The sequence below is a fragment of the Onthophagus taurus genome, chromosome 5 (assembly GCF_036711975.1).
Source record: "Onthophagus taurus isolate NC chromosome 5, IU_Otau_3.0, whole genome shotgun sequence".
NCBI classification, from domain to species: domain Eukaryota; kingdom Metazoa; phylum Arthropoda; class Insecta; order Coleoptera; family Scarabaeidae; genus Onthophagus; species Onthophagus taurus.
The window spans coordinates 10,575,813-10,599,845 of NC_091970.1; the positions used below are offsets into that span (position 1 = coordinate 10,575,813).

The 24,033-nt window shown below is 35.1% G+C and overlaps 1 long non-coding RNA gene across 1 annotated transcript in view; it reads left to right on the forward strand.

Annotated features, from left to right (window-relative positions):
* Window positions 1-257: 257 nt before the first annotated feature.
* LOC139429873 (uncharacterized) overlaps window positions 258-24,033 on the forward strand; it is a 136,647-nt gene continuing 112,871 nt past the window's right edge. The window contains exons 1-3 of the long non-coding RNA XR_011640457.1: window positions 258-372; window positions 574-724; window positions 16,034-16,081. This is a non-coding gene — a long non-coding RNA (uncharacterized lncRNA). The remainder of the gene's footprint in view (window positions 373-573; window positions 725-16,033; window positions 16,082-24,033) is intronic.

Below are 24,033 nucleotides of genomic sequence, written 5' to 3' on the forward strand. Positions count from 1 at the left end.
ATTAATTATACATACATAAGTAAATTTTTGATATCCTCAGAATTTGACATTTTTTTCCTGTCAAATCTAAATGACAGTTTAGAGTAGTCATTTAGTCATTACATATAATTTATTAATTTAATAGTTTTTTAAAAGAAAAATTATTAGTTTAAACCATCATATAGAAATTAATTTAAATTAAATTAAAAAGTGTTTAGTTTTTAAACTTTGTTTTTTTAATTTCAGTAATTGGCACTTCTGATTAAACATAACTTCACTTGTCATAAAGAGACGCTAAAAATTTTCTTGGAAAAATCGTCTTTTTTAACTCAATTTATTAATTATTTTTGAATTTAAAGTGTTTAAATTGAATCTAAAGCATCATTTTTTTATGTAAGTATTGTTTGTAACGTTTTTCGCAGAAATTTTGTTGAAACAGTTTTAATTAAAAAATAATTTTCCTTATTACACTAAAATTCGTTATAATTGATTATTAAAAGGAAATTGTTTGTTATTTTAAACCATCGTATTATCATAATTAAATTAAATTAATTTTTAGTTTCTAAAACATATTTGTTTTTTTTTTAATTTCAGTAATTGGCACTTCTGAACAAACATAACCTCACCTGTCATCATAAATAGACGCCAAGAATTTTCTTTCCGGTAATTAGTATTTTTAATACTATAAGTGTAAAAGTGTTAAAGTAAAGTGTGTTTCAAAATCGTTCGAGGGAAGATCTTCCACGTAAGTGTTTTTATTTCGTCGAATTTAATCTCAATTCATAATAACATAACCTATAATAAACTTTATATAAAGGTTAATACTTATAGTGGTGATAAATTTTTTCGTACGGCGCTAACGTTTTCTCTTTTAAAACTGTTTGAATTTCCTTTTTATTATTTTTTTAGGCTTCGGTTGTTAGTCGCCATATAGTAATTATGTTATAGTAGCAACCAAGACGGCGGCATCTTCGGCCCCAAACACAGACGATAACTTATTCTACATAAACTGTAAAATTTTAATATCGGCCCCATAATAAAGCCGCGCGTTATATGGGAGCCCGACTCGGCCGTAAATTACGCAAGAAGCAGGGACCACAATCTTCCCCCTTATTCTCTTCGTTTCGTTTCTTTCCATTTAATTGCTCCATCGTAAAAATTCGTGTTTCTTTTACTTTTTGGGATACAATATTTATGTAAATATTTTTTTTAGGTTAATAAATTGTTGAGATTCTAGTTTCATTGAAGAAGAAACGTTGTGGTTTGCGGTGAATGGAGAAGAAATTTTTTTGCTACATCTTTCGTGGTGGTGTTGTTGGTCGCGTGGGTGTACCACGAAAGCACGGCGAAGACGAAGACGAAGAAGAGGAGTTTTGGGCTCGTGAGCGCGAAGGAAGAGCCATGACAAATCAGTCGGTCGGTCGAAGAGCCCGGCCAACATGCTCGACGACCCATGACCTTTCCCGTACTCAATGGACCGCCATCGTCCCGTGGGACAGAGTAATTTATATTGTGACGCGACCAACACACACACAAGTTACAAAAAATAACATAAAATTGTTCAAATTTTTCCACTTCTAATCGGAATTATTCGGAGTTTATTTTTATTGTTATTATTAAATCTACTTGAATCGCTTCATCATAAACACGGTATAAATTCTCATTTAGCACATCAATAAACTCCTGGTTGGTTGACGTTTACGAGATGTGCGGATTTATACAGGTGTTTTAATTATTGTCGAAACGACTTAATATCAGCGAAATTTCTTTTATTTCCTCTCTCTTTCTCTCTCGTTCGATCTTTTAACTTTTTGTATTTCGGCGACGTTGCCATTGTGTCCCGGTTGAAAACGACGGCGGCGAAGAAACGGCGCGGCAAATGTTTTATTACATCCGAAGAGTTGGCCATGATTTAGGGCCGCGACGGTCTTATGTTATGCCCACGCGTGCCATCTTCACCAGTTATTTATTGCCAACTTCACTTGTTTTAAAATTGTCAAGCCTTGTATAAGAAGGTTGTGGTACACTATGCTTCTTTCTTTCATTTCTTTTTCTTAATCTTTCTCCTTCATTTTCTACATCTCAACGTTATTTGATTTAAATGAGTAAATTATGAGATGATAATTAATATCGATTTTGGGAGTTTCTTAACACGCAATGAAACGCGATGTCTCGAGCGTGTTTACACTTGTCCGAAGGGTCGGTTAACACGCCGAAGGAACTCTCTCCACGCTGTTGTCGTGGTGGAGAGCTCGAAGAAGTCGGCCCGCTGCGAAGACCGCCCATAAATCGCGTTCGATCGATCGTTTTTTTATTTATTTTTATTTTTTATTTCGTTGGCGAAAAAAGAACCCTGACCGCGGGTCGCCAAAATATTATAGGTAATAATTTCGATTTATTTAACATAATAACTTTTATCTTCCTCTCCGCCATTTTTAACCATTTCCATATTTAAGTTTTAGTAATTAAGAAGAAAAAGATGATTTTTTTGATCACTTCAAATTGAAAAGAAAACATAAAGTTAAAACCCCCCATAACAATATCAGAATTTATTTAATGGGCGTGCTCGCGACGCGGATGGACGTAAAAATGTCAACGTTGGAGGCGATGGTACTAACGAGTCTTCTTCCGCTTTAATGGTTTTTCCCCGCGTTCCCGAAGAAGAAGACGCAAGAAGGAAGAGAACGAAAAAAAATTCATTGCAAACCTTACGAAGATGAGTCGAAGACAGCGTGGGCGTCGACTTCTTCGAAAGTAAAATGTAAATTCTAAGGAAGAGAGCGATCAAGAAGACGAAGATGAAAACAAAGAGGAAGTTTTTGTAAAGTTCTCTTCATCTTAATGGTAATTTTCTACGATCAGTCACAGTTTCCTTTAACAGTTCAACTAAAATGTTTTCCCATGAAGAAGGAGAAGGACGGTTAAAAGGAATGGGAAGGGGGCGAAATAAGCTAAAAAAAAACAAGTTTAAAAGAAGGATGGATGGATTGGTTCTTCGGCGACAGTAATTTGAATACGGCAATAATTTGAAAGGATCGCCGGTGAAGTCTCGTCCCTCTTCTTCACTATAAAGGTCGTGAGAGTCGCGCCTCTCATTGTCCACGCGCCCACCTCCTCCTCTTAGTCGGGCGCGTATAAACGCCTAGGCCTAGAGAAGAGAGAACGAACGGACCTTTTCCTCGGACGACGACGACGACGACGTCGGCGACGAAGGAGAAGATGACGACGATCAAGAATATAGGCACTTTATAATAACCACCTCTATGTGAATAATGGCCACGAAGGCTCCGGACGAGGACGGATCTTTTACAGATTCGCCCGTGATAAATTCACCCGAATCGCCCACTTTCCCAACCCAAACTTTAAACTTCATATAAAAATAACCAACTCACAAATTGTTTTTTGAAAATAAATACAAATCTAACATTCATAACATTCCAACACACAAATATCTTTCTCGCCGTACGATTTAATTCCGCTATTTCTGAGATATTCCATTAAATGATCAGTTATATCTCTTTATGTTTCGCTCTTAATTAGGCCCATCTTAATTTTTGCAGACTATCTTTGTTATAAGCGTACAGTGAAGTCGGCAATTTCGTTCTTTTTATTTCTGCATTGATCAAGTGTATCCAGAGAGTGGAAACGATTTTGAATGAAAGTTGCAAAACTTGCAAGTCTATTTTTTTTTGGTTGGAACTTCTTTGTTCTGATCGATTTAACTAATTGTGAATGAAAAAGTTTTACTTGCTTCTTACAAAAGCGTAATATAAAAAGGCCGATTCAAAAATCGTCAATATATCTTAACATCACCCTCAACGTATTCGAAAACATTGCAATTCCAATATTTGTGTTTGTCTTTAACTACTTTCTCGTTCCAAAATCATTAACATTCCTGCGCATTAGAAGTTTTATTGGTTTATATTGGCTAACGTTTTAATACATGGAGGAATTCTTTACAATTTGCAATTTACACAAATAAGCATTTTAACTGTAACAAATCTATTCTGTTAAATATCTGTTGTAACTGTGAGCAGATTTTACAAAAGTCAAAAATTGAAATTGCTATGTAAACATCATCGCAAAGTAGTTTTAGATTAGTTACTGATCTTTGTTAGTACTACTTTAATGTTAATTATATCATTGTTAACTTTGTTAATTGTATACTGTTATTGATCTTATACAGCAATGTGTGATTATCGGCTAGTTTGAAATATCGACTATCAATACAACCGAACACAATTTTTTAACAATATTTAAACCAAAAGAAAAAAAGAGGTAGAAGCAAAACAACCATCACTGTTTTTGGTACTGGTCTTATCAGTCCTGTCTCGTTCATGGTCTCTTTCGACTATCACCTGAGATGGTAAACTCACAACACCGACTACATTTTTACGTACCTTAAGTCACCTTAAGCAGCTGCATAATTTTTTGATATTTTCTTGGCTACAAGTAGTATGGCCACGCCACCTACTTAGAGTGCTTCACTTTCTATTTATTTTTACTTTTTGTTATGAAATACATAATACTTACACTTCTAGATATTTCACTTCATCTTTTGTTAATGATTGCCATTAGGATCTTTTGGGCCTCGGTAAAACTAGGTCGACTTCAATAGTTCATCACTCAAACGATTTTTACATCATACACGCACTTTACATTCATCATAGTATAATAGTGCTTTCTATTCAGCGGAATATAAAAGACTGAGATGTTTGACTAAACAGAAAATCTCTGATGCGTATACTTCCTTTACTATTAGTGCTGAACAATCGCTTAGTTCCAGTGTTGTTAAATACCCGGGTATTTATTTTCAAGGATAAATATCCTGGATATATACCCAGGGGTATTTACCCAAGATGGGTATTTTGAGGTATTTATAAATTTAATTTAAATTGAGTTGATGGTAGTTTTGCAAGGACTTCAAGAACGCAGAGTCGCTTATCGACATACCAAACTTATTTATAACATCTACAAGAATGCTACAATGACGGTAAAATTGCATGAAAGTACTGAAGAGAGTAAAAGTAGTAAAGTACTGATTGTGAGTAAAACAAGGCGGGACACTGTTGAACTCAAATTGTTCATCACAGTCCTCAGAGTGCATTTAAACAACTGGATTGGACCCAAAAAGGCATAAACATTGATTGCAAATGCTTAAATAATTTGCGCTACGTGGACGATATAGTTCTTATATCGGATAGCCTTGGAGAGATTAAACTAATGATGAACGAGTTAAAGGAGGTGTGTGCAAGAGTCGTGCTAAATATCAACAAAGAGAAATCAAAATTTATGATAAATCTTGTTCCCAGCTCTAACATCAACATTGGGGATTATGAGATTGAGAGGGTTCACAGCTATGTACATCTTGGCTATGAGGTTCGTGTATCGAGAGATAATCAAACAAGCGAACTAAACAGAAGGATTTCAAAGGCTTTCAATCAATGCGTGTTTCCGGTTATGACATAAGGCTCCGATACTTTAACATTAACGGTAACCACTGCCAGGAGGGTCCAAGTAGCGCAAAGATAGATGGGGAGGTCGATCCTGGGTCTAACTCTGCGGGACTACATACGAAATGAAGACCTATGAAGAAGAACTGGCGTATATGATGTGGTCAACATTGTGGCAAAGCTTAAGTGGAACTGGACGGGTCTTGTCGTGCGAATGAAGAATGAGCAGTGGACAAAACGGTTGCTTGAGTGAAGACCGCGAGCGAACAGACGAAGTAGACGTCAAAAGAATGACCAACCATTGGACTCAAACAGCACAGAATAGGGAAGGGCTATGTCCAACAATGGACGCAGAGGGCTGCTTGGTGATAATAATCATAATAACTTGATCTAATCTAAATTACGACAGATTGTCTAATGATAATACGTCTTTGATTGTTGACAATTCCTCGTCTTCCTCTTCATTTTTATTGGAATCGATATATTTTTACTGGTATCATTTTTATACCCACTGTTTGGGTATTTACCCTGGGCCGCGGTAAATACCCGGATAAATACCCATTTTAGAAATACCTACCCGTTGGGTATTTACCCAGCGCCCATCACTGCTTAGTTCTGATCCCCGTAACTTTTGGAATTATATAAGACAAAAAACAACGACCTCTCGACTTCCTGGAAAAATGATGCGTGATAAGTCCACCTACACTGATCCTGAAAAAATAGTTAATGCTTTTGCAGATCAATTCTCTGGAGTATATTCTGGTGTCTCTGCTTATAACATGGTTGATGTACACTCTACGTATCCTCCAGTATTTGTTGCCGATGTCACCGAAGAAGAGGTTCTTCATTTCCTAAAAAGGTTACCTAATAAATTTACTGCTGGTGATGATGATCTTCCTGCATTTTTCATTCGTGATTGCTGTGCAGTTTTTGCAGTTCCGCTTCATTTAATAATTAACCTATCCTTAAGCACTTGCTCGTTTCCTAAACTTTGGAAGCGCTCACGCATTGTTCCTGTATTCAAGCATGGCGAACGTACCAACATTACTGATTATCGACCAATATCGTTATTGTCCAATTTTGCTAAGGTATTTGAACGGATTATTTACAAGATGATTTATCCACAGGTTCAGTCATTTGTGTCACCATATCAACATGCATGGGTTTATCAAGCGTCGTTCGACCATTACCAACCTCGCGATGGTTACTGAGGTAATTTGTGAATCTTTGGATAGGGGCGGTCAGGTAGATGTGGTATACACTGATTTTTCTAAAGCATTCGACATGATTCATCATGACGTCCTCTTGTATAAACTTAGTGCTTTTGGCTTATCTCCTAAGTTTATGAAACTATTTGCCTCTTACCTATCGGGTCGTATAAATTATGTGTACTACAACGGTTATGCGTCTATGGAGTTTACGGCTAGGTCTGATGTTCCTCAGGGCTCAAATCTAGGCCCCCTACTATTTGTTATCTTCTTGAATGACCTTCTAGACAAATTTTCATCAAGCGAAACTATTCCGACCTATTTTTGCGGACCGTGATGTTGTCAGTCTTCAGTCGGATTTGGACGTCTTGGTGGAATGGTGTAACCGTTATCAGCTAAAGATTAATGCCAATAAGTGCGGTGCGGTTAGTTTTACACGCAAGCTGTCTCCTCTTCCATCTTCTTATTATATAGAAGGTGTTCTTCTTGAGAAACTATCTACAATCAAGGATCTGGGCGTAACTTTTGACCGCAAATTGTCAAATTGTCTTTTGTACCTCACATCGAAAATATTGCATCTTCTGCAGCGAGGATGCTTGGTTTCGTTTTGCGCACCTCGCGTGCTTTTTCTGATATCGGTGTGTACAAGACTCAAATATTTGTCTCTACGCCTGGACGGATCATACCCGGATCGTGGAATGGATTACGCATCCCTGCTACGGCGTCACAACTTTTCTGCACTAGACGTAAGAAGAGATGACCAGTGCATCAAGTTTTTGCAGAAGTTAGTGCAAGGTGAATTGGATTGTGGTTCATTTTCGCGGTGCCTACGCGTACAACACGTAGTACAAATCAGTTTTATTTGAGGAATTGCAGATCCAATGTTTTAGCCAACTCCCCGGTGCAGAGGATGTGTAAACTAAGAATCAATAATAGTGTAAGAGTGTTTATGTGAATTATATTTGTTTTATGGCATGTGTTATTTCTTATTTTCTTTTTCTTGTAATATTGTCCTGTAATTGATCTTTGTTGGGCAATAAAGTGAATTATTATTATAGTATAAATTACAAAAATGAGAACTACGTATGAAATTTTCCAAAAATTTATAAAATATAATATACAGGTGGTTCAGATTTTAATCGGGAAACTTTACTAAGATGTAGTACTTGCCAAAATAACACAAGTTTTTTATACATATAGACATAGGGTCGCAACTCTTTTATTTTCGAGCTATGAGTTGTAAAGCTCACTCTTTAATGATACTTTTTTGTCTGTTCAGTTTTTTAATTAAAGATAATAGTAAACCTGTATGCCTAAAAATAAATTAACCAGTAGTAAATACAGGGTTAGGCAGGGAGGTATGGATGATTTGAACGTGGCACCACGTAAGGTGGGGAAAGCCTTGGTGGATAAAGAATGGGGGTATCTGTTCGTCAGGAGCCGCCATTTAGTTATTAGTAACTAATAAACAATAGAGACGTAGTCGAGTATCAACCTCAATACTGTATGGTTTCAACAAGATGGGAGCAGCTATGGAATTTTTAAGGCAGACCTTCCTTGGACGCCTCATTTCATTGCGTGGAGATGTGGAGTGGCCTCCTCGGTCACCAGACCTGCCATCTTGTTGACTTTTTTTATGGGGCTACCTCAAACCACGAGTATACATAAACAAACTACCTACACTTGATGCTTTAAGTGAAACAATAACACAAGAAATTCTTTAATTTTTATAATGGCAACATTCAAGCTACTCATTGAAAATATAAAATTTGAGTTTGTAACTGTTATTTCAAATCATCCATATTATAGCGAAAAACAACAGATTTTTTGTAGGTCTCTATAGAATTCTTAATATCCATAGTGCGTACATTTTGAGTGATGACAATCTCCATGCAATACTAGAAACTCATCATCAGTGGCTATCAGTGTTAATGTATGGACCGGAGTTATAGGTGACCAGTTATTAGGTCCATTTTTTTATTCCAAATAGATTGACAGCCGATGTTTCCATTTTTTTTACAAAATGAGCTTTCTGTGGCATTTTATTATTACCTCTGCAAATGCTTGCAAACCTTTATGCACGATGGAGCACCAGTACATTATGCACATGCTACTCGAGCATACTTAGATGACAGATTTGATAATAATTGGATTGGCCATGGTCCTGTTACGTGGCCACCTAGTTTACCAGTTTTAAATCCGTTAGATTTTTGGTTTTGATGACATTCAAAACAAATAGTTTATTCTGAGGAAGTTTAAAATGTGCAGGATTTGAAAAATACAATTAGTAACGCATTGAAAGTAGTAAAATAAATGTTAATCATACAATTACTACATCTAAATCTCATCTGAATGGACCATTTTCGAACCTATCTTTATTAGACTTTCTTGTTTATTTTCGACCAAAGAATACGCTGGTGAAGTATTGTCGGGACATCCTGTATAATATGTATATGGGAAGGTAAATCTGCATATTAAGTTCACTATATTTACAGTAACCTGAATCTAAATAACCCAAACCTAACCTTAACCACGAACAAACGAATGCTAATTCATTCTATGAGATATTATCCTTTTGACTGTCATAGTCAACTCTTTCTTTAACAAAGGATTAGGAAAGTGTGAACACACAGTTAGTCTGGGTCCCAATTATCTGATTGTGAGAGGCACAACACTTAACCTTCCTCAACTTTATCTCTGTTTAATAAAGCACATCTTCAATATTTCTGACTATTCCTTTTCTTATTACTTGATATTCAATATATTGCTGCATGTTCTTCTGAACAAACTCTACCTGGGAATTACTTACCGTCTTTCCCTCTCTCCGTATATAGCTGGACTTACATTAAAGTGTTCTTCATCTGGCGAAATTAGCGTAGGGTTTATGAACTGACTTTATCATTCTGACATCACAAAATAGAAACAAAAAACAGTTCTAATGTCAGTTTTGGCGAAAATTTACATCTTAATTTGATCTCTTTCAATGTTCACATTAAGAGAACGCAAAAAAGTTACATATATACAGGGTGTACAAAAAGTATGGAATAATGGTTCAACAAACTTCAACTTATATTAAAAAAGTTTTAAATAAAAGTTACTTGAAACTATTTTCCGCATATCTTGGCGTCTGAGTTACGACATGGTGAGTGTGTTTTTTATATAGAACATCCTGTATATTTTAAGGTTTTTGGATTCCTTTTGACAAGGTGTTGCAAAATGCCATAAGGTTTTAATGCTTTAATCTGCAGAGTTTTCGAGATAACTTTTATTTAAAAAGATTTGATGTAGCGACAATCAAGTTATGGCGTCATTATGGAATAGACAACCTAAGCCTTGACGTCACAGAGATGGGATACTGACTCCAAATAATTTCGTTGCTAACGATAAATCGTCAAAAAATGTCATCACTTACTTTATTTTATTTTAGCAACGAAAATGTTTGGAGTCAGTATAAGCTCCGCCCATCTCTGTGACGTCAAGGCTTAGGTTGTCTATTAGCAACGAAAATGTTTGGAGTCGGTATAAGCTCCGCCCATCTCTATGACGTCAAGGCTTAGGTTGTCTATTAGTGTTAAAATAAAATAAGCTAAGTGGCATTTTAGATAACATTTTTATGGCGTTTTATCTTAGGAACTGCGGTATAAGCTCCGCCCACCTCTGTGACGTCAAGGCTTAGGCTACGTCAAATCTTTTTAAATAAAAGTTTCAATATCTCGAAAACTATGCAGTTCAAAGCATTAAAACCTTATGGCATTTTGCAACAGCTTGTCAAAAGGAATCCAAAAACCTTAAAATATACAGAAAATATTCCATACCTTTTGTACACCCTGTATTGCACAAATCTTATTTAATAAATTGCCCATGGGTATTAGATCTTTGCAAAAAAATAAATTTAAAAATGTCATAAGAGCGTTTTTGTTGAGGTATGCGTTCTACTCAGTTGAGGAATATCTGAAAGACAGGATTGTAATTGAGATTTGATTGTGAATTTACTTATTGTATTAAATTATGTATAACGAGTGTAAGCCCTGGCATATAACACAATAAAACTTATTAATGTAGCACAACAAACCTTGTTATAACCTAACCTACTTAATATTAATAACATTTACAATTAGTCATACCTTACAACTCTACGCAGTTTTAATCATACGGTTAATATCCATATCATATTGAAAACGTTTCAAAAGTATCAAGAAACAGAAAATGTGTGTTGGTGTGTGTCAAAATAATATTAATCGATTGCAAATAAGTTTAGGATATTTGATAAAGACAAGCGAAATTAATACCATTAAAATAGTTGTTTTCCAGAAAATTCAAAAACTTTGTGAGTTTTAGAAAATGCTATTATTTGTCTATTTTTCCCATTTGGCAATATAAGTGGATTTTGCTTACTCCTCCTCTCTCTTTATTTTCATCTTGGTGCACAAAAACATAGAACAATACATTATTTGCCTTTAGAATTCGTAATCATCTTTGTACAATTATTTCTTTATGGTCTTTGTGCTGACTTCACTTTATTAGATTAAAAAATTAGAAGATGTATTTGTTTTAACAATTAACAAAGTGATAAAATCATCAATTTATGTATCATATTAATACAGCTATTAATATTAAAATTAAAAGAATATTTGTGAATAGATTTTTTTTTAATTTTATTATTTTGATTCTCATTGGAAATGCAGTCTCAGTAGGTGTGTAATTGAAGCTGAGATAGAATCTGGAAGCGATAGATAGGCTAATCTAATAACACAGGGGGAACCCCTGCTACAACGCACACAGATCTTATCGCCTCCTAACACAATTCCGATTCCGCCTACTTCCATATGGGCATCAATCGTTGCTCCGCGTGATGACGTCAACTTTTTAAAAATGATGTCGACGGGTTTCTACTTTCAACCATTCGAATCCGTTTATTTTATTTTTTTGATACTAATGGTCTTTTAAATAAACGATCCCCAACAAAAAAAACTTTCAACTTCAAAAAATTTTTATCCTTCAAAAAAATTATTAAAACTATTAATAATGACGACGCAAAATTGGGCGGTTTTTTTTTAATCATGGCTGTAGGTCCGGCTTCTAACATCTTTGATCCTTGCTTTTTTTTGGGAGGCTTCCAATAATAATGGTCCCCAATTATTATTCATTTATGAAGCGGATACAACGAGAAGACTCCGGCGCGTTGCCAATCAGCTCTTAATAAGATGTTAATAAATAACCTGATTGACTTTGTGTGTGTATCGAAGGATGCCGTCGGTTAAAAAAATTCTAAACAGAAAATGAGTGTGTATTATTAAGACATCGAAAATTTCTCTTTTATTTTCTGTTAATTATGCGAAGATAAATACATAAGTAAATCTTAATTTGATTACGGCGAAAATGGACACAAAAAATTTAAAGAAGGAGAAGAAAGGAAGACGGAAAAAGTATCAGTGTGTGTGGTATTTTGAGTTCGGCACGAACTTATCCAATTAGGTGATTGAAAAAATGTTGTAAAGTCATCAATTAGCGTGATAATTAAACGTGAGGTAGCAGAACCTTAAGAAGGAAAAAAAAAGAAAAGGAGGTGGTTTATAAATTGCGATTTATATAACCCTTCATTAAACGAAGATGATAAAATAAAATATTGCAAAATATTTCATTCCAGTTATGTTAATAAATTTTTTTTCAAGTAGGTGCCACACTTAAATGTTAAAATGTGATGGGCACGGCGTTACGCAAGAAAGTTTAGGTTGGTTCTCGTGTTAAATACCAGTAGTGAACGGAAGATTAGTTGGTGGGTTTCGTAAATGCCATAAAAGTTAGTCCATTAAGGTCGATCCCACGTTCTAAGCGGTACCAGCAGCACTGCAATGGATACACACATATACATAGAGAAAGAGAGACGGTGGCGGCGGCCTACGACGACGACGGAAAGTATTTCCTGCTGCCTCTACGACTACCGTGCGAAAGGTCGTCTTATACATCGAAACCTTCATCATCATAATCTTCTTCTACGCTCCGATGATTGCAACAAGTAAACGAGACATGGAAATCGTTTGATGTAGGTATCGATTTGATCCAGAAGAAGTTCACTTCTCGGATCATCTCTCATCGGAGAAGTTTCGATTTGAAGGAGGCGGAAGAAAGAAATATTACAAGAAAAAAAATAAAAAGAAAAATGAAAATTCAGTGGTAATTGAATGTGTACAGTGTGGGATCTGAAGATTCTCAAGTCGAAGTCGTGATTCAATCTACAACTACTACTAAAGAACGTGTGTAGATAGTGTACTACGGTATAGTACGTCGTGGTGGTTTTATAAAGAGAGAGAAATGAGATTCAACTAACTATTTAATGCCACATTGAACCAACCCAGCGAGAAAGAGAGAGGTTCACTGCTTGGACGATCATTTGTTATATGAGCAGATATCATTTGTTACCGGATTAATATCGTTCGTGCTTCGGCTGTAAATTTTCTCACAATATGTAACCGAGCGAATTTATTTATTAAGAAAAGGAACCCGAGAGCGAGCAATACCGCACCGAGCCTTTATTACTATCTACAACAAACCTGAGAATCGATACGTTCTATTTTCATAACGTCAATCACGGCAAGTGAAGTATCAAGGCAACTTTAATAAAGACTTTAAATGATGAGGAAATTATCGATTAACTCTATATACAGCATAATAACGTAGTTTGGTGATGATGAAATTATGTAGAAAAAATTTAATATGTTGTATCATTCAGAAGAAATGATTATGTATGGAACACTTTCATCACAACACTTTTTTATTACATGCAGGCGAATAAATTATAATTAAATAATTGAGGATGAAAAAAAAATGATTAGCAGACAAAAGGAATTACAACGACTAGATAACCAAAGCCGAAGACTTAAGACTCCGTGGAAACCAAAGCTATATATCGTCTAGTGTAAAAATCAAACATGGTGTTCCTCAGGGGTCTATTCTTGTTATATACAGGGTTATTATAAATGATGGACCCATTTTTTAAAGATGAATATTTATTAAAGTACAGATCCAAAATGAACAATCTTTATACCAATGGAAAGAGGAAGTTTCAAAGTTTTTTTGCAATACACGTCCGCTGCACGGCAAACATGTATGCGGTAGCCGAAGTCGTCCCACACACGAGCAAGTGTATCTACTGTTACTGAGTACACAGCAGCTTTGATACGGTTCCGCAGATCGTCCAGAGTTGTTGGTAGAAGAGGGACGTAAACAGCTTCCTTAACATAACCCCATAAGAAGTAGTCACAGATCAGGAGATCTCGGTGGGCAAAAGTGGAGAGCCAGGTCTTCATTTCCCCTGTGAGCTATCCAGCGTTGAGGAAGGGCTGCATTCAAAAAGCCTCGTACATGAAGGTGCCAATGGGGCGGAGCTCCGTCCTGTTGGAAAATGAAGTCCTGTGAATCTTCCATAACTTGAGGAAACAGCCATTCTTCCAACATGTAAGTACGTGTAAGTACAGATCTTTCCGCAAAGAAAAATGGTCCTTTGTGCGAGATACGGCACAGAACACGTTTACTTTAGGTGAGTCTCTTTCGTGTTGCAATGTTAAATGTGGATTTTGCAAACTCTATATGCGAACATTATGTCTGTTGAGTTTTCCACTAATTGTAAGGTGGAAAGTCGCTTCATCATTAAAAATGATACGCTGCAGAAACGCGTCATCCTCCATCATTCTCTTCTTCTCGAAACGCTTCTCTTTGTCATTATGGTTGAGAGGTCGGCCTGTGCTTTTCCCTTTACACACACTTCCAGTTCGTTGAAATTGCGTAAACCAACGCTTAATGCTTTTTCTAGTTGGTGGTTCGATACCGAATTTTATGCGAAATGCCCGCTGCACTACAGATTGTGACTCACTTCTTGCGAATTCAAGAACGCAGAAAACCTTGTGCTCTCACTCACTTTTGACGAAGACGTACATATTTTTTGTTATAAGACAAAAAGATGAATAATAAAATTATGTTTATTTGTCGCTATGGTGCGACATACCGCAATCGCCTTCTTTTCTACTTAGTATTTTTACAGAGAGGAAACGAACGGATTGCAAAAAAACTTTGAAATTTCCTCTTTCCATTGCTATAAAGATTGTTCATTTTGGATCTGTACTTTCATCTTTAAAAATGGGTCCATCATTTATAATAACCCTGTATATTAATGATCTGCTTTGCAACATTCTTGAAGAGACATATTTATATGCTGGATGATGGATGTATCATCACATCCATCATATTAAAGGACACTACAAAGGATAACTTGATGGCTAAATCACAAGAAGCTATATTGTCCACTCAAGAATGGTTCAGTAATAATCTGCTCAAACTAAACAGTGAAAAAAACAGAACATATAGTGTTGGAGACCACTCGGCGTGGGAGGGAATCTGCAACTGTAAAATTTCTGGGTATGCATCTAGACAGCGGAATGACGTGGGAAGTGCACTTGAAGCATCTGAGGACTAGGCTGACTTCTGCTATCTTTACAATACGAAGACTAAAACAAGTAGCAACTCACCAGGTAGCCAGGTTGTTATACTTTGCATCTTTTCACTCGCTGGCGTCGTATACCGACTACAAAAGAGGGCATTACGGGTGCACTATGTGGGCTGCGAACAGACGAAAGTTGTAAGAACTACTTTAAATATGAGAATATACTTACCTTACCAAGCATATATACTTACGGCATTGCTGCATGTTCATGATAATAGAGACAGTTTTCCCTCCAATGGTGGTACTCATAGCTATCTGACCAGATCACGACACCAATACCAGGTATCGTACCACAGAATTGCATCAACGCAAAAAAAGTATGTGGATTACTGGGGTCCAAAAATCTACAACGAACTACCACCGCAGCTGACGCACTGTCTAGGCAACGGTTTAAGAGGAAAATAAAAAAATATTTGATGGAGTGCGAGGAATATGTCACGACAGTTCAGTCTCACAATTTTAATGCGTAATGTGTAGTGTGTAATCACCATGAAATGTATATTTGTATTATTGATATTTCATTTTATTTCTTATGATAACATTGCACTGTTTGTCAAATTTTATCTTTCTAACAATAAGACAAACCATATTGACGAAAAAATGTAAGAAAATGTTTAAATAATTCTTAACTTTGAAGGCTCACATCTTAGCCATTTATGGGTTTAGAACAACAATTTTTACACGAATCGTTATCATTTTTACTCTAGTATTTGTGATTAAAATTATGCCACGACTTACAGAAACACCCTACATAATCGGGACCGGTTTCGACAATTTTTTTTCATCATCAGCCGAATCTAAAAATGGCAAAAATTGTAATAATACTGTTTTAATTCATTTGATTCTCCTCATATCGTCGATTCTTTTTATTGATAACTTATTTTCTTTTATTGCAGGAATATGCCGCCCGTACGCCTCTTTATGCGAGTTTATGATCTTATTAGGTAAGTACTTTTAATTTTATGTTTTCGCAAACTGTCACCTTGAAGAGATCTTCAGGGATATCTCAACATTTTAGTATCACCACAGTTATCTTGTGTAATTTAATTTTAACGCCAATAAGAATTAGGTTATATTTACTATATTTATATCGCTCGGTTCGCCTCTTAATTTTTTCAAACGACTGCATTACCAGTGATGGGTAGATCCCATCATTATCAACTGCATCAACCAGCGGTTTGTTAGCGGTTTTCTTTGGTTTTAAAACCAAAGTCATGTGAGATGTATGTCACTTATTCAAACTGTATTATGCCGGGCATTTCTGAAATATATCACTCTGAGTTCCTTCTGAGTAGGAATAATAATAATAAATGACTTTATTGTCTCCATTACAAAAAAGAAACTACAATACAAATATATACATAATATATGGAGATCAAACGGCGGGATCCAGAATAGTCTGTTCTATCCAACCTTAAATAAAAAAAAAATCTTTATAAGCATAAGACAGAAAGGTTACTCATTGTACATTCGTGCAGTGAACTGGTCTTGTTTCAAAAGCCGCTTCCTCATCAATCTGCAAACTTATAAATCCCCAAGTTTACGCGTATAGGTTGAGAATCACTCTGTATACTGCTTCATATGTATATTACATCACTTAGCATCATCTACATCATCTTAGTTCTTTGTGTCAGTGGTAATCATTAATGGTTTCCTTCCGGTAACACTTTCTACAAGTATTATTAAGTAAGGAAACCATTGATGATCGCCACTGACACAAGCAACTGGTTTGCTAAGTGGTGTAATATACATATGAAGCAGTACATAGACTCTCTAAAGCAGTTTTTTCAAGCAACATGGAGTACTTATCATGTTTCAAACATGTATAGTTTTCTGCAAGTAGTATCTAGTGTTTTAAAAACAGTATGCAGTCTTCTGCAAAGAGTTCGTGGTCTTCTGCAAGCAGGATCTAGTCTTGTATAAGCAGTAGGTAAACAATATCTAGTAATGTACAAGTAGTATCTAATCTTTTCTGTTAGTATTTAAATTTCTGCAAGCAATATCTAGTCATAGAGAAACACTCTTTGGCGTTCTGCAAGTAATATGTAGTCTTGTACAAGTGTTTGGTCTTATGTACGCAGTATACAACCTTTTTCAAATAGTATCTAGTAAGTAGTAGTAGTAATATTTCTAATAGTAGTCGGAATCAGATGAAAACACGCACTTCGCATTCTAAAACCTTAGATATACTTGCAGTAGTGTATTGAAAGATCATATAGTAGATGATGTTTATGGAGATACTGTTGGAATCCAAACCACGCCAAAGATAGAGAAAATAGAGTGCAGATGACAGAAAGCTATGCCATAATATTCAAAGAAAATTCTATGGGCCATCGTGAATGGAGAAAAAAAAATCTGGAGACTTGAATACAAAATAGTTCAAGACTTTAGTAGATTTGTCTAAACTCTACTAGGGCAGATTGATGAGGAAATTCGATGATATAAAGTAATACTGGAAATAATGAAATGTTAAAGAATATTTCAAGCAAAGAAAATTTTATGTACGTAATAGAGAAAAATAATTTTTTTTACATAAAAACCGTAATTAAAAGGAAATTGAATATAAATAAAAAATAGATGAAGAAAAAGTTAAAAAACAGCGATAAAAAAATCTTAAGCAATTAACAAGTACCCGACAAATGAGTGTTAGAGTGTTGTTAAGTAAATGAATAAAGCAAATACGACCTAAAAGAATAAAGATGACGTCGAAAAGAAAAAGAATAAGAAAAATAAAACGAAGGAGAGATGAAGACATCAGGATAACAGGATGAATTTTTTTCTAACTTCTTTGGTGCGGCGACGGAAATTTCTAATTTTACTACTTAATTGCGCCCCGTCTAATTGTTTATCTATTGCCGGGTATAAATTTCTTAGTCAGCACGGTAGGAAAAAAAAGATGAGCCGAAGAAAAAGGAGGAAACGGTTTTCTTTCGGGGCGTACTTTTATTGTATAATTGCGGTGGAATTTTTATCGTCGCACGGTTGAACGTTGTAGTATTAACGTACACATAAAAATTCTTGTGGATAAACACCGTGTTACGCTTCGAAAGAAATTTGTTTTAAACAACATACAGAATTAGTTTATCTCACTCATTTTAGTTACATTCAGAAAATAATAGTTATTTATATTACAAGTGGGCTAGAAACATAATTACTGTACGAGTGTTTTTTTTTAATTTAATCACACGAGTACTGTAATTATGCTCTAGCCCACGTGTGATATGCAACATTTTATCTACGACTGTTAAAAATTACTTAAAATTCATTTTCTTTAAAAAGGTCTATTTTGACATTTGTAAAAATATGTTGAATGTTGACAATTTTGAATTAATGTCAGTTTCGATAACATGTTTACTCATCTGAAATACGTATTTCGAAATGTAAAAACATAACAATTAATATTTATGTTACCGGCAATCTGTATAATCCGGTATTCTATACCATACCTAGGCATTTTATAGAATACCTAAAACGTTTAGGTAATGTATGAAATATTATTAATTTTATACTTTGCCTAGGTATTCTATAAAATACCAAATGCGAAGCAGGCTATGTGTGTAAAAGGCGAGAACAGGGAATGGGGAGACATGTGGCCATGCAGTAAATAAACGCGCAGCGACTTGTTTTTGCTTGCATTTCATTACGCTGCGTGCGACAAGGGTGGAAGTGTCGTGTGGTTTTGTTAGTGAATCTAATTCATTAAAATGGCGGCCGATCAACGAGTCTCTCAGATGAGAGAAAGATTATGATTATGATTTTATAACTGTTGGTCATAAACATAGGTTAATATTTCCTGTGAATGCCCCAAATAACAATATTATATATTACGTTGCTGATAGTGAATTATTCCAAGTACTTCACGAGGTGTATCAAAGTATCGGCCATGGCGGTCGAGACCGTATGCTGAACGAGCTTTCTACACGATACAAGAATATAACTCGCCACGATGTTGAACTATATCTGCACCTTTGCGAACCGTGCCAGCAAAAACAAAAAGGAATAAAAAAAGGGATTGTCGTCAAACCCATACTTTCATCTGAATTTAATTCTCGCTGTCAAGTAGATTTGATTGACTATCAATCTCATCCAGATCGAGAATATAAATTTGTAATGGTCTATCAGGATCATCCCAGGAAGTTTGTAATATTAAGAGCACTAAAAACACAACGCGCAGAGGAAGTAGCTTACAATTTACTGGATATTTTTACATTGATTGGCGCACCAGCGATCCTACAATCAGACAATGGTAGAGGATTCTCAAACCAAATTGTAAGCAGTCTTAAAACGTACTGGCCAACTTTAACAATTGTACATGGTAAGCCTAGACATTCCCAAAGTCAGGGGAGTGTCGAACGAGCAAACCAGGACATCGAAAATATACTAACAACTTGGATGCAAGATAGTGACAGTAATCGTTGGAGTGATGGTCTGCGCTTTGTACAACTCATGAAGTATAAAGCATTCCAATCAGGCATCAAAAGAACACCTTACGAAGCTCTTTTTGGATCTAAAGTAAAAGTTGGTATATCTTTACCTCTCGATGATACTCACAACTTGGAGAGTGAAGAGGATCTAGAAAATGTGATTAAGTCATCACCAAGTATTTTGATTCTTTCAGAATCTTTAATAGTAGATCGAGTTCGGACACAAAATCAACCTATAGAGGCTCAACATCAACAAAGCCCCGTCATCGAAAGTTCTGAGATCCGTAATGAAGTTTCAAATGCTCAAAGTGCGTAACACATGATTATCCAAAGTGCCGAGACTCTTGATGAACCTGTGAATGTTGAAAGTCTTCCTTCTGAGGTACATGGACAACCCTTAGATGTTCTGAATTTTGTATCAGAACGTGAACAATCATTGGATTCCCCACTCTTGTGCTGTGTTTGTACTGAGGAGACAACGGGTGCTCATTCGTGTAGAACATGCAATAGACCAGTGTTTCTCAAAAGGTGTGCCGCGGCACATTAGTGTGCCGTGAATATCTTAAAGTGTGCCGCGAAATTTTGAAAGTCTTTTAAATTTATTAATTTAAATTAAATTTCTACTGTGCGCCGTACTCTCGTAAAGCCATCTATTGACTAAAGAGGAATTTCCGAAAAACCATCGGTAAAGCGTATTAGGTTATTCCCCGAAAATACTGTATATCCTCTCTAGGTTAGGTCCTCTAGGACTGTAAAACTGTTATAGAGTTTGCAGATTTTTGACAAATAATGTAATTATCCAATTTACTTAAAAAATTAATATAGTCTAGTTTCCTTTATTTATACATTTTATTGTAAAAAAATATATATATTTTATCACGAAAACAGATGAGGGGTATCGGATTTATATCGGAATCTTGTATGTACTAATAGTCAATAAGCAAAAATTTATAATAAAATTTTAAAATTAATGAAATAATAATAATTAGAATTAATAAATTTTAACATATTCTTTTTAGCTTATCAAAAATGGATTTAAGAAAATTTTTAACTGTTAATAGTGCATCCACTACAGCTGCTGACGAGGCTAATTTTAGTAGTAGTTCCAGCATGGATGAACCTCCGGCAAAAAAGGCGAAAATTAATGCAAGAAAGTATAGTGAATTACCTTAATTATGGTTTTACATGGACAGGAAGCGTAGATACCCCATTGCCTTTATGTGTTGTTTGTGGGAATACAAAAACAAACGGAGCAATGGTTCCTAGCAAACTAAAACGGCATTTGGAAAAAGTTCACCCAAGTTTGGTGTCCAAATGCAAAAATTATTTTGAACGATTAATAACTAATAGTGCCAAACAATCCCAAAAATTAGAAAAAGCAGTAAGGGTGTCAGATAAAGCACAAATTGCGTCTTACGAGGTAGCCCAACTTATTGCACAGAAGATGAAACCTCATTCAATTGGGGAAACGTTAATTGGCCCTGCTTGTCGAATAATGGTGAAATGTATGTCGGAAAACATAGCAAAAAATGTTCACCAAAAACTTAACAATAAAATATTTGCCCTACAAATAGATGAATCAACAGACATTAGCGGAAAAGCACAATTAATGGGATTTGTACGCTTAATTAACGGGGATTCAATTATAAATCAATTTTTATTTTGTCAAGAATTGTCGGGGAGGACAACGGGTAAAGAAATATTTGATTGCGTCGACAATTTTTTCAAAAATTCCAATCTCTCCTGGAACTTTTGTACAGGAATTTGTACAGACGGTGCTCCTGCAATGGTCGGTAATGAGAAAGGGTTCTGGACGTACGCGAAACAAAAAAATGCTGATATTATTACTACTCATTGTATTATACATCGAGAAGCTTTAGTAGCCAAAACTCTTCCTACGGAACTAATATCTGTTTTGGAAGATGTGATAAAAATAGTCAATTATATTAAAAGCAGACCATTAAAATCACGGTTATTCAAAGAATTATGTGACAGCATGGAAGCTAATTACAATTGCTTATTATTGCATAGTGAAGTTCGATGGCTTTCTAGAGGACGAGTTTTAGCTCGTGTGTATGAGTTAAGAGAAGAACTGTGTGTATTCTTTAAAGAAGAAACGACTATGGGAGAAAAGGAGAAAAGAAGAATTTTGAAAACACAACAATTTTATGACTGTTTGAGCAATGAATTGTGGTGTGCAAAGCTGGCTTACCTAGAACATATCTTTTCACATCTTAACCATTTAAATTCAAGTTTGCAAGGACGACACGAAAATATTTTAACATCAACGGACAAATTAACTGCATTTAGTAATAAGTTATGTTTATGGTCAAAAAAAGTCGGCGAGAACAATTTAGAGATGTTTGCCAAAATTCCTGACGCTAAGAGAAATTTACTGGCACCTTTAGTGAAAAGTCATTTAGACACTCTTCAGCAAGCAGTTGCCAAATATTTTCCATCCATCCATATAGAAAAACATGACTGGATTCGAAACCCTTTTACTGGTAATACGTCAGACAGCAATCTTTGTCTTGAAGAGGAGGAAGAACTAATCTCCCTCTCTTCTGACCGAACATTAAAATTAAAATATTCAGAACTTCCACTCGATACATTTTGGATATCAATTCATGATGAATATCCAAAATTATTTAAAAGAGCAATAAGTATTTTGCTCCAGTTTTCAACATCCTATTTGTGCGAATTAGGATTTTCAACATTAACAACCATAAAAAATATTAAACGATCACAATTGAAAAATGTTGAGGACGAATTGAGAGTTGCTCTCTCAACAATAAAACCAAATATAGAAGAGATAACAAAACATCGTCAATCACATATTTCTCACTAAAATACATGTTTATTACAGGTTTCTTTATTTTGTATTTATACTATTAATTATTACTCATTTTTTATTTTATTATAGGAAATGTTTCTATATTGTTCTTATATTCATATTATAATAAATCTTTCTTTTAAATTCTTTTCTATTTATTTATTTATAGTTAAAAGTAATTTTTTTAAAGTTGGTGTGCCCTCAATAAAAATTTTTTTCGAAAATGTGCCGCGAGAGAAAAAACTTTGAGAAACACTGCAATAGACCCATTCATGCTATTTGTGCTGAGAAAAATATGGCAGAAGGCTATGGTTCTAAAGTTGTTTGCCCATTATGCTTAAAAAACGCTTTAGTTATACAGAACCGCATCAGTTCCAAAGATAATTTAACAGAGCAAGCTCAGAAAATGCTTAACACTTATGGAAAAAAAATTCCCCCTGTGCCATTGGGTACCACTGTAAGAATCCCTGTTCCGGAAGTCGACAGAGGTCGTGGTGATGCTCGCAATATACTAGCTGTAGTCTTACAAAAAACGGATGACGAACTTTATAAAATAGGAACAAAGCAGGGTGTTGTAAAGAATAAGTTTGTCGTCAAGAACTACTTAAAAAAGAAGATGTCCCTAATCAAGAAACGACGCTCCGTACAGTTGCGAATCTGCAATCTACGGGGACAGGTCAGGGAATTATTAAATGTAGTTGCAAAAAACACTGTGATACTAAAAAGTGTTCATATCTTAAAAGTAAGATTTTATGCACTTCAAAGTGTCATAATAGTTCCGCATGTAATTCATACATTGCCTAGACACCCCAGGTATTTTATAGATTACCTAGAATACCTGAATTATACAAATTGACGGTAACATTTATAATAAATAGTATTGTTTCTCTTTAAATAGGTAACACTTTTCCTTTTGTATTGTTGCTCGTTTCAATAAATTAAGTCTGTTCTGATTGGATTAAAAATGCGTTACGTAATGAAATCAGTGCGGTAATGAACCTCATTACGTAACTCAAATCACCTCAAATGAGTGCGGTAATGATGACTTATCCAAGCAGTCGTAGATAATAGTATATTATTCAACAAGCGTATAATGACGGCTGTTACGCACGAAAATGAAGTTGTAATCTGAGTGGGTAACATCTACAACTATTTAATTTTGAAAAAAAAAATCAATATACCTCAATATACTATAATAACCTCAATATAAGAAAGTTGTCATATCTGTTAATATTTTATTTTTTTGATTAGTAGGCCGTGTCAGAACTGTGGAATAATGGCCTCATTATTCAACACTTTGTCTGTCATGAGTAATGAGTGTCATTACCCGTCAAAAATGAAATGTATAACGAATAGATAATTCAATAGCTGTAGATAAATTAATTTATAATCTCTTTAAACAAATAATAAATTAACTTTTAAAGGAAAAAGTTTCAAGTCACCCCCTGATGATGTATCAATTAAAATGGTCAAAAAATCGGGGGCTGACTTTCGAAAAACGGCTGTCCTCCTGACGTTTCGTAATAATAACGAGAGGCGGCGGTCCTTTTTTCTTGCTTAGCCACAGTTATTTTTTTTTTTTTGGGGTTGGATCGCTTTTAGTGGTTCCTCAATAGGTTTATTTATCTTTTTTTAACGA